Source organism: Quercus robur, chromosome 2 (genome assembly GCF_932294415.1).
Source record: "Quercus robur chromosome 2, dhQueRobu3.1, whole genome shotgun sequence".
Taxonomy (NCBI): Eukaryota; Viridiplantae; Streptophyta; class Magnoliopsida; order Fagales; family Fagaceae; genus Quercus; species Quercus robur.
This window is the reverse complement of record NC_065535.1, coordinates 13,510,255-13,524,338: the sequence shown is the minus strand read 5'-3', so window position 1 is coordinate 13,524,338 and position 14,084 is coordinate 13,510,255.

The following is a 14,084-nucleotide window of genomic DNA, read 5'->3' as shown; positions in this document are numbered from 1 at the left end:
TCCAGCCCAAAAGCCTATGATTAAACTCTAGTTGGTATGGAAGCCCAAAATTGTTTCTTGAATCATTCTAAACCCAACACTTGAGCCCATCAAAGGTGTATACGCATGATCAACATCAAAGGCCAAAAGCTCACAAGATGCATGCCTTCCAAGTGTAAGCCCAAGTTCAAGCAAATACCAAAAGATCATAACCAAAGTTCAAGCCTTCCAAGTGTAAGCCCAAGCCATTTCATCATAATCAAGATTCAAGCACACCAAGCCTCAAGCATCCTAAATGGACTAAGAAGAAGCAAGTGGCCCAACTTTGCCTCACTCCACATTTGGTTTGCAACATCTTGGTTAAGCTTAAAATTTGTTTGTTTATTCCAAGTTTCTATGTTTTTTTTTTAAATTCAAAATTTTCATTTAGTATTTAATGAGCTTTGTTTGTGTATATATATTAAAAAAAAAACAAAAAAAAAATTCAAGATTTCCAAATCTTTCCCAAAAACAGAGAAAAATTTTCAAATGAAAAAAAGTCTTTGGACTAGAGGCATTGAGCCCTTAAGTCATTTTTGAGAAAAAAAAAAATTTTTCTTTGAACTAGGGGCATTGGACTTCCTAGTGACTTTTTCAAAAAGGCCCATTTTTTTTCTTTCAAAGATTTCAAGATTCTTTAAAGTCTTCTTTTCAAAATGGTACATGAGGATCCCTTGGACAAAACTTTATCTAAATTGTGATGTTTAAAGGCTTCAACAATCAACTTGTACTGAGAAAGGATTAATTTCATTTGATCCGTGTAAACACTTTTTGCTAAATTACTTTGAATAAAAGAAGAAATGGTCTTAAAAAGCAATCAAAAAGAATCCATCCGTCGGGAAATCCCAAGAATCCATGCACTTGATCCTTTGTTTCACAACATTAGAGCATTCATACTTTTTCTTTTAAGATGAATTTATTAAAAGAGCTTAAGTCATTGTGCCTATAAGCAAGCATTACTAGGGATAGGAGGCCATCTTTGGTTAAACAAGATTATTCCCTAATACCTAGAACGATCATTATCCATTGCTAGCCCATTTGAGCCTTCAAACACTTAACCTCTTTTTCACATGAACTCACTAAAATCTAAACCTAGGGTGGGAAAAATTCAAAGTATGCATGCTTAAATCTCATGTTAAGGAGAAGTCGACCTTGTAGCTTTGAAGCTAATTGATAAAGCTCTCCTAGAAGACATGAAAGACAAGTACAGAATTCATTAAACTAAAGATAAGAGATCATCAAAGAAAAATGAGCTTTTACCCAATCAAGGAAAGAGAAATGAAATTCCATCAACATGAGAGAAAAAAAAATATGCATTGAGTTTGAAGAACCTAAAATTCATTATTCCAAGAGGAATACAAGGTTCATCCAAAAGAAAGTTCATCAAAAAAGGAAAAGATTCATCAAGCATAGAAATGTGCAAGCACAACGAGGCAAGAAAGAAGTCTAGAGAGTGTATCAAAATGACTTAAGCTAAGGAAAACAAGGAAGGCAAAAGATCCCCAAAAAAGTTCATTCAATCAAGAGATGAAAAAAAAAAAAAAAAAAAAAAGAAGAGAGAGAGAAGAAGAAGAAGAAGAAGAAAGCCCGCTAGACTAAAAACCCAAAAGGGCAGTCTAGGCAAAAGTTAGGGCCAAAGAAAAAAAGGAAAATCCTAGCAAATTGAAAACTTGAAGATGTAACCTAAAAAGAAAAGGATTTTACAAGATGAAAGTCTAGAGGTATGATTCAAGGGGAATGAGCATAAAAACAAATGTTGATACAAGTGATCAATGAAGACTAGTGAGAAGATGGCAAAGAAAAAATGGCAAAACTCCTCCAATACTTGATTTTTGAGTAATGCATACTTGGGGGAACATCATAGGGAATTTTGAGCCTTTTTATATCATTCATTTCATAACCTAAACTCAGCCTACATTACAACCCATGAATAAGACCACCTTGAAGTCTTGCTAATTGTAGGTGCATCTTAAACTCCAATAATATTTTTCTCTTGAATTAAAAAGAAAAAATGCTTAAAATTATCAAACCCCACAAGATGATATGTCCGAGGACAAAATTTCTCAAATCCTCGAAATGACTCAAAAGAACTTTCAAACATGGAGCACTTTCCTTGTTTGTACCCAACAATGTGATTCATAAATATTATCACATTTCATTTCTTGATTGCCTTTGGAGACTTGATCTGAAGATGTTCAAAAGGATGAAGCAAATTTGATTACATGAGTTTAATGATCTTGATCCTTCCTAATCAAAGAGATTTGTTTGGTTCTTAAACACTTTGATTTTCCAAAATGGTTGTTCAAAGGATCACTTCTTGTTCAAAAAAATATATGGAAATTAGATTTTTTCAAAAAAAAAAATCTTTTTCAAAATCTAGTTCTCTTAAACTACGTCTTGACCTGATCCTCTACGAAAGAGGTACGTAGGCAGCCTTTCAAAGGCTCGGTCCCAATCACCCAAACAATCTTGGGGAACAAATTCAAAACAATGTGACAAAATTGTTTGGGTGCATGTTAGGCTAAGCTCATTTGTTTTGCATCAAGGTGCGTTAGCCTATTTATATTGTGTGCAAGTTTTCACGATAATTGGTTTCTAACAAGCTAGAGAAAGAAAGCCTTTTTGTAGGAACCAAGGATGGCGACCATGATCTTTGTCGAGGGGGAAATTGATGCCTCTATCTAAGATGTTGGGAAGCCAAACCGAAACTCGACTATAGGCTCTTGAAATGGTACCCAAAGGCTTTCGGTGTGATGACAAAGCCTATCCAAGCAAGAAACAAAGGCTGCACATGACAAAATAGCAACAAAAGCCCCAATGAAAAACATGTTACAATACTTAATTAGTACATTAATGGTCCTGATCCGATAGTTCAAATCAATCCTCTAGTGTTACGGTATTATCTCCAACGGTAGGGTAATTTCAGGTTAATAAGTGTGTTTACATGGTAAAAATCTTTTTTTTTTCTTATTATTATTAAGTCAATATAAGGGAAACCTTCCATAGTTTCCAAAACATTATGGCCTTCATCATAATAATACTAAGAAAGGATTAGAGGCTTCATAGTTACAAATAAAAGAGAAAAAATATGATGGAATGAAGGGAGAGAGAGCACGTCCAGCCATGTGCATAGGTTGATTAAGTTTGTCCCCTTTCATCATGCACTTAAATGACTTTCCCCATGTAATGCTCTTTTAGTTTTGAGTCAAGCATGAGTGATATTATGTTTCATAAGAATAGCTTTAAATATTAGAAATGTATGTCTTTAATGAGAATGATTTTTAATATGAAGTCTTTGTGCCTTTTAAGAGAAAGGCCTTAATATTGATATTCATATGTCTTCCATGAGAAAGGGCTTTTGTAATATGTTCTTGGAAGAGTATTTGATATGTTTTTAAGATGTGTGGAGATGGTAAGAAACATATATGTGTGTGTGTGTGTGTGTGTGTGTGTGTATATATATGTGTATATTGTGAGATATGGTGTTTGTGATATGTATAGGAATTATATGTAGATACTTTGTTGGACATGGATCTTGAAGATTTATGAGATGTATGGGTATTTTGTGAGGAATGCGTTTCAGGCAGTAAAAATGATGAAGTTTCAGAATAATGGAGTGTGGGAAAGATCGGTAATGGATAATGGTATGTTGTAATATGTGTGTTGTATTGTTATCTATGAAGAGGGACTTTGTAAGAGAGATGGGGAAGTAGGAAAATGTGTATGTGGCAGCAAAAATGAGTGAAGTTTCAGAACTAGGAGGTGAGAGAAAGGGACGGATGGTGTGTTTAGTGTGTAGCTTGGTCCTCTTTATATAGAGCCAAGCATGTAACTAGATTAGAACTAGTTGAAGGGAAAATTAGCAAAAAATGAAAAATCTTTGACAAAGTAAGTGGTTTTTTGTTTTTTAACCAAAAGAAGAAAGTTTGAGACTTTAATGTTGGTGACACAATTGGATGATGTCATGAGGATGACATCCTTTGCTTGGAGGAAAATATTTGGCATTAAATTCATGGTTTGGCTAAAAAAGGTAAGATAAGCTATATCCTATTTCTGGTACCACAGCTGAAGCCACTGCAAAAAGTGCTAGAGTTGTTACAGCTTCTGTAGAAGCTGTTTCTGCAGAAACTTTTTCTGCGGAAGCTTCTGCTGGAGTTGTTTGCAGCTTCTGTGGGAGTTGTTTTTACAAAACAGCTTCTGCTGGAGCTGTCTACAGCTTCCGTTGGAGCTGCTGTTGGTATTTTTGGCTAAGTTTTTTCTTTTGGAAAATTATATGCTTAAGTCATATATAATTTTGGTAAGTAATAGACTAGTTGGTTGATTTTTGATGAAGTTTTAGAGATGTACTTATAGTCTTTTTCTATTTTAACCAAATCTTGGAGAGTAAAGAGAGCATTTAATGCTAGATATGAGATACTAATATATATTTAGTCATGTGCTTGGAATTGATTTATATGAAAATAATAATATGATATAATTATATTTTAAAACTTATATTATATAATGGACATTAATTTTGTAAAGAGCACGAGGAGTTTTATCATTTTTAAGTGTTATGTGATATGAGAGGCTTACCAAATGTTACCTATTGCACACTGACCCATCAGAGTTCAGGGAATTGGGGAAGACATGCCAAGTAACATGCTTTCCTTTATCAACTTTGAACCACTGGAGTTTTATTGAACATACTTCTTGGCCCTCCAAACCACGACTCCCAAAATTCCCCCGATAAGACTCATAAGCTTGGATCATGAGCCAAAATGAGATGATGTGCTATGAGCTTAAACCATGGGCTTTGATGCCTTTTTTGTGTAAATATGGGCTCTTTTGGGCTTTAGAAGAGATTTTTCCAAAATCCATGATAGCGTTGACGTGGTGCGGGTCGCCAATAAAATGAAGCCGCATGGTGTAAAAAAATTGTCCTCAACAATCTTCTTTCATGTTCCCCAATGGTCACAACATCAAATGAATTCAGCTTCAATATAAGCATGGATTATGCCCCAAACTAGGGGCATTGGGTAAGTACTTCCAATTCATTTCAATGAATAAATCCATTGCTAATTGAAATTATCTTTTTGCAGGAATTGAGCAAGGACTTATCTAGCAATCCACATCAACTTCCAGCCAAAGTTATTCTCATTCAAAGGATAGGTTTTTCAAAAAAAAAAAAAAAATCATCATGAATAAATCTTCATCACTTTTACTCCATCTTCATCTTCATCTTCTTCACCTTTTGATAATGAACAAATCTTAATATTTCAAAATAAATAAATAAATTCTTTCTAAATCTTTCAAAAAAAAAAACGAAGCAGGAAATTTTCAAAAAAGGCCTTAGGACTAGGGGCATTGGGCTCGTACTTCTTAGGTTGCTTTCAAAAAAAAAAAAAAAAAACATCAATAAAAATTTTCAATTCCTTGAAAAAATTAAAAATTTCCAAATTTTTCAAAAAAAAAATTCGTCAATCAAAATTTTCAATTCCTTCAAAAAATTCAAAATTTCCAAATTCTTCTTCAAAAAAAAAAAAAAATCTTCATTAAATTCTTCTTCAGGAACAGAAAGCTATCATCTTCTTCCATATTCTCTAGTGGTGCAACATCAAGTCAATTGTCCACTCTCAGCATTCATCAAAGCATGGAATATGTCCCAAACTAGGGGCATTCGCTAGGTATGCCAAAGCCTTTTCAATGAATAACTCTGTTACTAATTGAAAGTATTTATTTTGCAGGTATTAGGGTAAAAGGCCCACACACATTGGTATGAATAATACCTTCCAATTCCATTGGACCTCTAGGAAGCACGTTCAAATTTCAAATCCATCAGACCTCTGGGAAGCACATCCAAAATTTCAAATCCACGGACCTCTGGGAAGCATGTCCAAAACTTCAAACCATCGGACCTCTGGGAAGCACATCCAAAATTCAATTTCAATAGACCTCTGGGAAGCACGTCTAAATTCAATTTCAATGGACCTCTGGGAAGCACGTCGAAATTTCAAATCCATCGGACCATTGGGAAGCACGTCCAAATTTCAAATCCACAGACCTCTGGGAAGCACGTCCAAAACTTCAAATCCATCAGACCACTGGTAAGCATGTCTTGTACTCATTTTTTTTCCAAACAAACAAACAAAAAAAAAAAAAAAAAAAAAAAAAAAAAAAAAAAAGGCTGCATGCATGAACAACGTTTAGACCTGATCCTCTCACTAAGAGGTACGTAGGAAATCTCCCTCGAGATTCGGTCCACATTTTGATCCAAAACATGACCGTCTACATTTTTATCTACATGTATCATACATTCACCACGGTTAAATACTGATTGCAAAGTTAGATGCCTCTTTCATACATTGACATTCGCTTTTCAAGCTCTACCAATGAGGGGCATTCTGTTAACACCCTATTTTGCAACCCGTATTTAACCTCACATGGAGGGTAAAAGGGTAATTTCACATTGAAAATATGCATCTTGATTCTGGTCATTAGATCCTTAATCTCATTTCACCAAAATGATATTGATGTTATAACGATCAAATCAACTAGTCAAGAGCCCTAATCGAACCATCAAATTGAAAGTTATCATCAAATCAAATTTTAATGGCTGAGATGCACTATCACAAATTGAGCCCGACTATATGTGATTATGAATAATTGATTCAATTGATTATAAGTATAATCAATTTGAAATCGATGATGTGTCATAATTTGATTGGTTAGGACTACATTTTATTGTAAGGTTGCACACACCTAATTAACTAAATAGTTAAACACTAATTATTCAAGGAGTAATTTGTACAATTATCTTTTAATTAGAGTAAATTTGGAACCAATTAAGTCTGAAATGGGAGTGATTGGAGCCATTTAATGTTAATTGGGGCTTATTAATGTTAATTGTGTTGAAACCATTTTCTAACAAATGACCTCTGCTCACTATTTCATCGATATCTCTCAGAATATTTTGAATCTGTGAATGAGGTTAATTTTCCTAGAAACTAGACATCCGGAGCTTCAATTTGAGCACAAGAATGAGACAATTCCAATTAGAATTGAGTTAGATATGATTTTTCGAAATTGGCTTTACAGGCTGTTACAGTAACTATGGGAAAACCGAACTTTGCTTGCTCCTCACTCTCATCAATCTCCACATTTAATGCACCAGATTTCCCTAAAGGCTAAAATGAGGTCTAAGTTCATGATTCTTTGTCAACCCTTATTAAATAGCCTTCCATTCATATATCCTCCACCACTACTATATAAACTCTTCTTCTCCTTCATTCCAAAGCACACAAAAACCCCATCTCTTCTCTTTTCTTGAGTTCTAGTGAAGTTAAGTAGTCTTGTCATATCTTGGTCTTCATGAGACTCAAGGTATTGAGTGAGACTCACTCTCCCTCTCCTAACTCTTCTTTTCCTCCACCCTTAAGACCTCCATCAAGAGTCTCCTCTTCCACCATAGTCTAAAAGACCGATTTCACCAGGTAAGGTGGGTGCCTAACACCTTCCCACCTTGTAACATAGCCTCTAAGCTTAGATCAAGGGTTAGTAGATCAAATTTTTATCCATATAATTTTTAATTTCTAAATTGTAACTAGGAAACAAAGCAATTTACTTTATCTTAGATTGTATCTAGGACCAAAGCCATGTAATTTTCCTAAGATCAATGTAAATTCAATTTTAAATTAATAAAATGAGGAATTTTTCAATTATGTTTTCTTATTTTCCCAATAATTAAATAAGTGGTGACTCCATTGTAAAACCTTTAATCTAAAAGGGAAAATATAACTAGTCGAACCTCCATTTTGAGAGGCAACAACACGACTCCACTCATTCACGTGGGTTTGGCCCAACATCCTATAAAAACCGGCCGGGGGCGCGGTCTCTCACAACAAGACAAAGCTAAAGGAGAATGGTGAAATCAACAAGTACAAGGCACGCTTGGTGGCAAAGGGCTATAAGCAAGAGTTCGGTGTTGATTATAAAGAAGTCTTTGCTCTAGTTGAAAGGCATGACACAATCAGATTGGCGATTGCATTAGCAGCTTAGAATTCATGGCCTATCTTCCAGTTGGATGTGTAGCTGGCATTCCTCCATGGAGATTTGAAGGAACTGGTATTTATCGATCAACCTCCTGGTTATGTGAAATCTAGAAATGAGCATAAAGTGTATAGACTAAAGAAGGCTCTATACGGATTAAAACAAGCCCCACGGGCTTGGTATAATCATATTGAAACTTATTTTTTGAAGGATCGATTTCAAAAATGTGATGCCCAATTTGATTGATTGTGTGATGTGTGTGGGTGTGTGATGAGTCCCATATCGGATATTTACTGGGTTGAACTGAGCTTTCTTAACAACTACAAAAAGCCTCAATTACGACTTGTCCTTTTGAGGTATAGCGCAGATGTAGCTAACGTTTTTTCTTGGGTCATTACATATGGTATCAGAGCCGGCCCAGTAATTCCGTATGGGCTCAGAGACACTACCTCACAAAGTTAGCCCTAACGAGGACGTTAGGGATTTAAGTAGGGGAGATTGTGATGCCCCAATTTGATTGATTGTGTGATGTGTATGGGTGTGTGATGAGTCTCATACGGGTATTTACTGTATTGTATTGGCCTTTATTAATAACTACAAGGAGCCTCAATTGCGACTAGTCCTTTTGAGGTATAGCACAGATGTGGCTAGCGCTTTTCCTTGGGTCGTTACAAAAAATGTCCTTATGAACATACAGTTTTCATAAAAGTTGAGGATTGAGGGAAAATGCTCATTGTTTGCTAATGTCTGATCTTGGCATGATGCATTACTTTCTTGGCATAGAAGTGTTGCAGTTCTCTATTGGCATTCTTATTTCTTAAAAGAAGTATGTGGGAGAAATCTTGGACAAGTTTCAGATGAAGGATTGTAATCCTGTGAATACACCGTTTGAGGTTGGTTTGAAGCTAAACAAGGATGATGGAGGAAAGAAGGTTAACAGTAGTCTTTACAAGCAAATTGTGGGGAGCCTAATGTATTTAATTGCAACAAGGCCTGATATAATGCATGTTGTAAGTGTCATTAGTAGATACATGGAGTGTCCAACAAAGATTCATCTTTTGGCTGCAAAAAGACTTCTTAGGTACTTGCAAGGTAATAAGGAGTTTGGGCTGTTCTTAAAAAAGGGAGAAAAGTCAGATTTGTTTAGCTTTACAAATAGTGATTATCTAGGAGATTCTGATGATCGAAAAAGCACATCTAGGTATGTTTTCATGTTAAGAATAGGAGCTGTTTCATGGTCATCAAAGAAGCAACCAATCGTCACATTGTCAACCACTGAAGCTGAATTTGTTGCAACAATAGCTTATGCCTGTCAAGCTATTTGGCTAAAGAAGATTCTTGAAGAGCTACAGTTCAAAGAAGATGGGCCTACTCTTATTTATTGTGACAACAGTTCAACTATAAAGCTCTCAAAGAATCCTGTTCTACATGGTCGAAGCAAGCATATAGATGTGAAGTATCATTTCTTGAGGGATATCACGAATGATGGAGTTATTAATCTGGTTTACTACAGAAGTGAAGATCAAATTGTTGATATTCTAACAAAGCCTCTCAAATTTCCAACATTTTAGAAGCTCAGGGAGGTACTTGGTGTTTACAGTTCAAAAGACTTTATATGAGGGATGGCGCTTCAAAGTTTGAGTCTTATTAAACTGATGTTATGTATGGAACATTAGTTTAAGGGAGTGATTGTTGAATAAATTAGTAGCAGCAAGTTAGAATGTGTTGATTTGGGTTGTCCTAGTCTTTAGGAGTTCAGTGGTTTGTTTTTGTTTGTTGCCTAGTTTGTAGGAGTTGTTTAGCATGATGTTAGTGGTGCCTATTTTTGTGTTTATAACCATTTGTTTTTAGTCTATATTATGGCCATTTCCTTATTAATGAAGTAGTAGAATTTCAATCCAACTATGCTTTCCCTTTTTTTTTTAGTTTATCGTTTTCTTCTTCTATTTTACATCATGTAGTGCTTTTGAGAAATTTATAATCTTCAATTTAGTTGAAAGAGCATAAGTTGATTTCAATTGCTCTACAATGCCTTTTTTTTTTTTTTTTTTCTATTTGTGCTTTGCTTTTGCCTCTTGGATGGTCCTAGGCATCATTCTTCTATCTCTTTTTGCTCAAAGACGCTTTTGCTAAGAAGAGAGAGAAAGGCACAGAGAAACAATCTAGGCTGTGCAGTGTTTGGTTATGTTTTGTCTCAAAGAGAAGCATTTTTAAATTTTGTTTTACGTGATGGTTTAGTTTAATTTTAATTGTAGGATTTACATTAAAAACCCATAAAAAGTGATGGAGTGAATGTTATACATATTTGTAAAAGAAGATAAGTACCATGAACTTTTTGCAAATAATATAGCATTTCCCAAATTTTGTATATTAATAATGTAAATGTAAGAGGATATAGTTCAAGCTATATTATAATTATTATATATAAAAAAAAATAATCTAAAAAAATGATTTTCCTAAACTTTATTACCAACGGCCAGTAAGGCTAGTTGATTGAAATCCTCCAAGCCAAGTAAGCCACAATTTTTTTTTTTTTTTTTTTTTTGCGTAAATGCACTTTTAGTCCCTATATTTTGCACTTTTTTCCATTTTGGCCCTTACATTTTATTTTTACCACTTTTAGTCCCTAAACCATTTAACGCGTGACAATTAAGTCCTTACTGTCAACTAACTAACAAAAAAAAGCTGACGTGGCTGACGTGGGTATTAAAATATTATTAAAAAAATTATTTGGCATTTTTTAAATGCCAAAATTTTAAAAAAAAAATTAATTAATTACTCAATTTTAATTAAACAAAAAAAAAATTATTCTCTTTCGAAAATTTTTTTTTTCTTTCTTTTAATTAAAATGAATTTTTTTATTCCAATCTTTTTCTTTTTTCTTTTTTCTTTTTTCTTTTTTCTTTTTTTCAGAAGAACATATTCATGTCCTTTATGTTCTTCCCCGTATATGATTCATATTCTTACCAAATCAATCCTTATTTTCTTATCATTTTCTTTTCCTTTCATGTACTTTCTTTATAACCAAACACATCAAAACAAAATAAATTAATTAAATGTCTTTCTTGTCTTCTTTTTTTTTGTTTTCTTTTCATCATTTTTTTCAAAAGAACATGTTCATGTTCTTTGTGTTCTTCCCTAGTGTTCTTCCCCAATCTCCAGCAAAAAACCCAAACCCAAATCCTAACCAAACCCCAAACCCATATCCCAAGTAAAGAAAACCTTAGCCTTCAAACCTATAAATTTTCTTGGCAAACAAACACAAAAAAAACCCACTGGAAAGAAAAACTCCAAATCACCACCACTGAATCAAAGAACATGAAGATCAAAACCAAGAAAAAGAATAGAAACCCAGCAACCAGCAAAGCACCACCACTGAATCAAATCATCCACTACCACATCAATGAAAACACTCCAAAACCAAACCATCCAAAGAATAGAAACCCAGCAAAGCACCCAACTCATCCACTCCCAAACCAAACCATAATCAAAGAAACTTCTAATACCACAACAAGTTAACAACTTAAAAAACAGGGAAAAAAAATTTTCAAAATGCGAAATGTCCAACAAACACCAAACCCAAGTCTCCAGCAAACCCCAAATGTCTAGAAATGTCAACTTCTTTCTCCTCGGCACATTTGGCTTCCCCAAAGGTTGTCTCCATCGGCTCCTCAAAGCCCATCAAGAACCGTTCATCACTTCATATCTCTACCGCTTGCACATCAACGGCGGAGAGGCCGACTACTAGGTCCCACACTACCACGATAGCGATGGTGTGTGGTGGAGAAGAAGGCCAAGCTTGTGAGCTCCGGCCATGGAGCTACTGTGAACAGAGAGAGAGACTTTGAGATTAGAGAGACTTTCCATCCATGGAGGGTGAGGAGAAAGAGAGTTTGAGAATAGAGAGAGAAAAGGGTTTTGTTTGTTAAATGTTCTTCTAAAAAATTAAAAATTAAAAATAAAAAATAAAAAGATTCATTTTAATTAAAAGAAAGTAAAATTTCTGTTTGAAAGAAAAAAAATTTTAATTAAAATTGAGTAATTAATTTTTTTTTAATTTTGGCATTTAAAAACCTCAATTTGGAATTAAAAACCTCAATTAGATTTTACAACTTGGAGTTTTAGAACTTGGGAGTGTAAAATTGAAATACCTCCAAACTTTAGGAGGTAAAATCCAAGTTCTAAAACGTCAAGGTGTAAAATCCACACACCTCCAAACTTCAGAAATATAATTTTCAATTGACCTCTTTTTTTCTTTTTCTTTTTTTAAATTTAAGAAGCATATTAAAGGACCCGGCTCTAAAAGGAATAAAAATTTTCGATAGTCAAAGACTAACAGTATATCTATATTTCCTCAAAATATATATATATATATATATATATATATCTATATTATTTGTGGTGTTCATCGGATTCTAAAATCAAACAGCACTCAACAGAGGGAGTGATGAATAATCCTCAATTTTCTTGTTATTTTAACACCACTTTTATTCTTTTCTCCCCTTGAAAACATTCACACATGCATGCACTTTTGTGATTAAAAAGTTCAATACATCACTCACTCTTTGCAGATTTTATCACGTGATCATGGCTGCGTGCGTGGTCTCAATTGGACAACGATTTGTTCTACACAATTGCGGAAAACGTTTTATACACCGGTCGAGGAGCAAGTACTATATGAGTCTATATTCTCCATTTGCGTGCCTTGAAAGAAAGAAAGCCTCCTTTCCATTGCCAAAAATTTCCATGCCCTACTTTGAAGGATGAGGAGGTCCACGAAGGAAGCAATATCTCGCATCACACACCCCATATTGTCTCAGCGATTTTAGTACATTACTACACTTTCTGTCTCCAAAAAAGTCCTAAATATAGTCCCAAATATATCTATTGTAGTGAGTATAGATGATAAAGATTATAGTGAGAAGTATAAAAAATTGTTTTTTAAAAATAAAAAGATTATACAATATTAGGCGTCTTAATCATAAAATTATATAATGTTAGAAGTTTAAATCAAAAATTTTCAACATTAAGAGGCGAACTCAAAATGATCCCAAACTTAAAGAATTAAATTTGCAATTTACTCTTAAAATTAAATAATTAATTAAAATGAATTCAAACCATTTTAGATTGTTCATCACGATATGGTGGTTTGAACAACCATACATGACATGGAAGATCTTGCAACATTCAAAATACAGGAATATAGCTCAGTCATCCACACCATTTGAGCAATTTGATGACCATTGAAGAATGAAGTTATAATTCAACATATAGGTAGACTCGGGCTCAAAACACAACCCAAGGGATGAGTATGACCATCATTGACAAATTTGTGCCCAGAAATTAGAAAAGAATATGTGAAAATTGTAACCCATAACCTCCATTCACGGAAATTAATAACCGTAAGCCTAGAATTTGGCCAACAACAAGAGCAGTTGCCCCAATCTCACCCTTGATGGCCATAACCAAGGTAATGACTAAATTAAATTAATAGCAAAATAGGTTATAATAAGCAAGTCTAGGATTTAGTTTCTCTCGATCAGAGATAGGTATTAAGAAATAATGCTTGCTCTAGTAAGATCACCACCAACTTAAGTATCGGAGAGCTTGGGCCAATTCTACCAAAGCTGATCTTTATGTTTTGTAGGTATTCCATTGCCAAGTTGGGTGCTTAACCATTAGATCATCAGCAGGTCGAATTGTTTAACCATTGGATCATCTCTCGTTGAGTGGCATTCCATTTTTTTTTTCCTTTGGTTGAATCTTTTTATTTAGACTTCCCAATAGGTCCTGGCTTGCATAATTCCCTCTCCTTTTTATTTGTAAACTTTTTCTCTCTTCTTTTATGCTAGTTTACCATGTAATTAATGTTTTTATTATAAGTAATTCTTAGGTATTCTTGGAACAATGAGACTGGTGTTCCCTTTTCTCATATTCATAGTGTGGTCTAATCATTAAATTCATGATAAGGTTCACCACAAATGTGAAATAAGGAAAAATATAAAAAGTTTTATTCTATTATATCCATTTTTCAAACT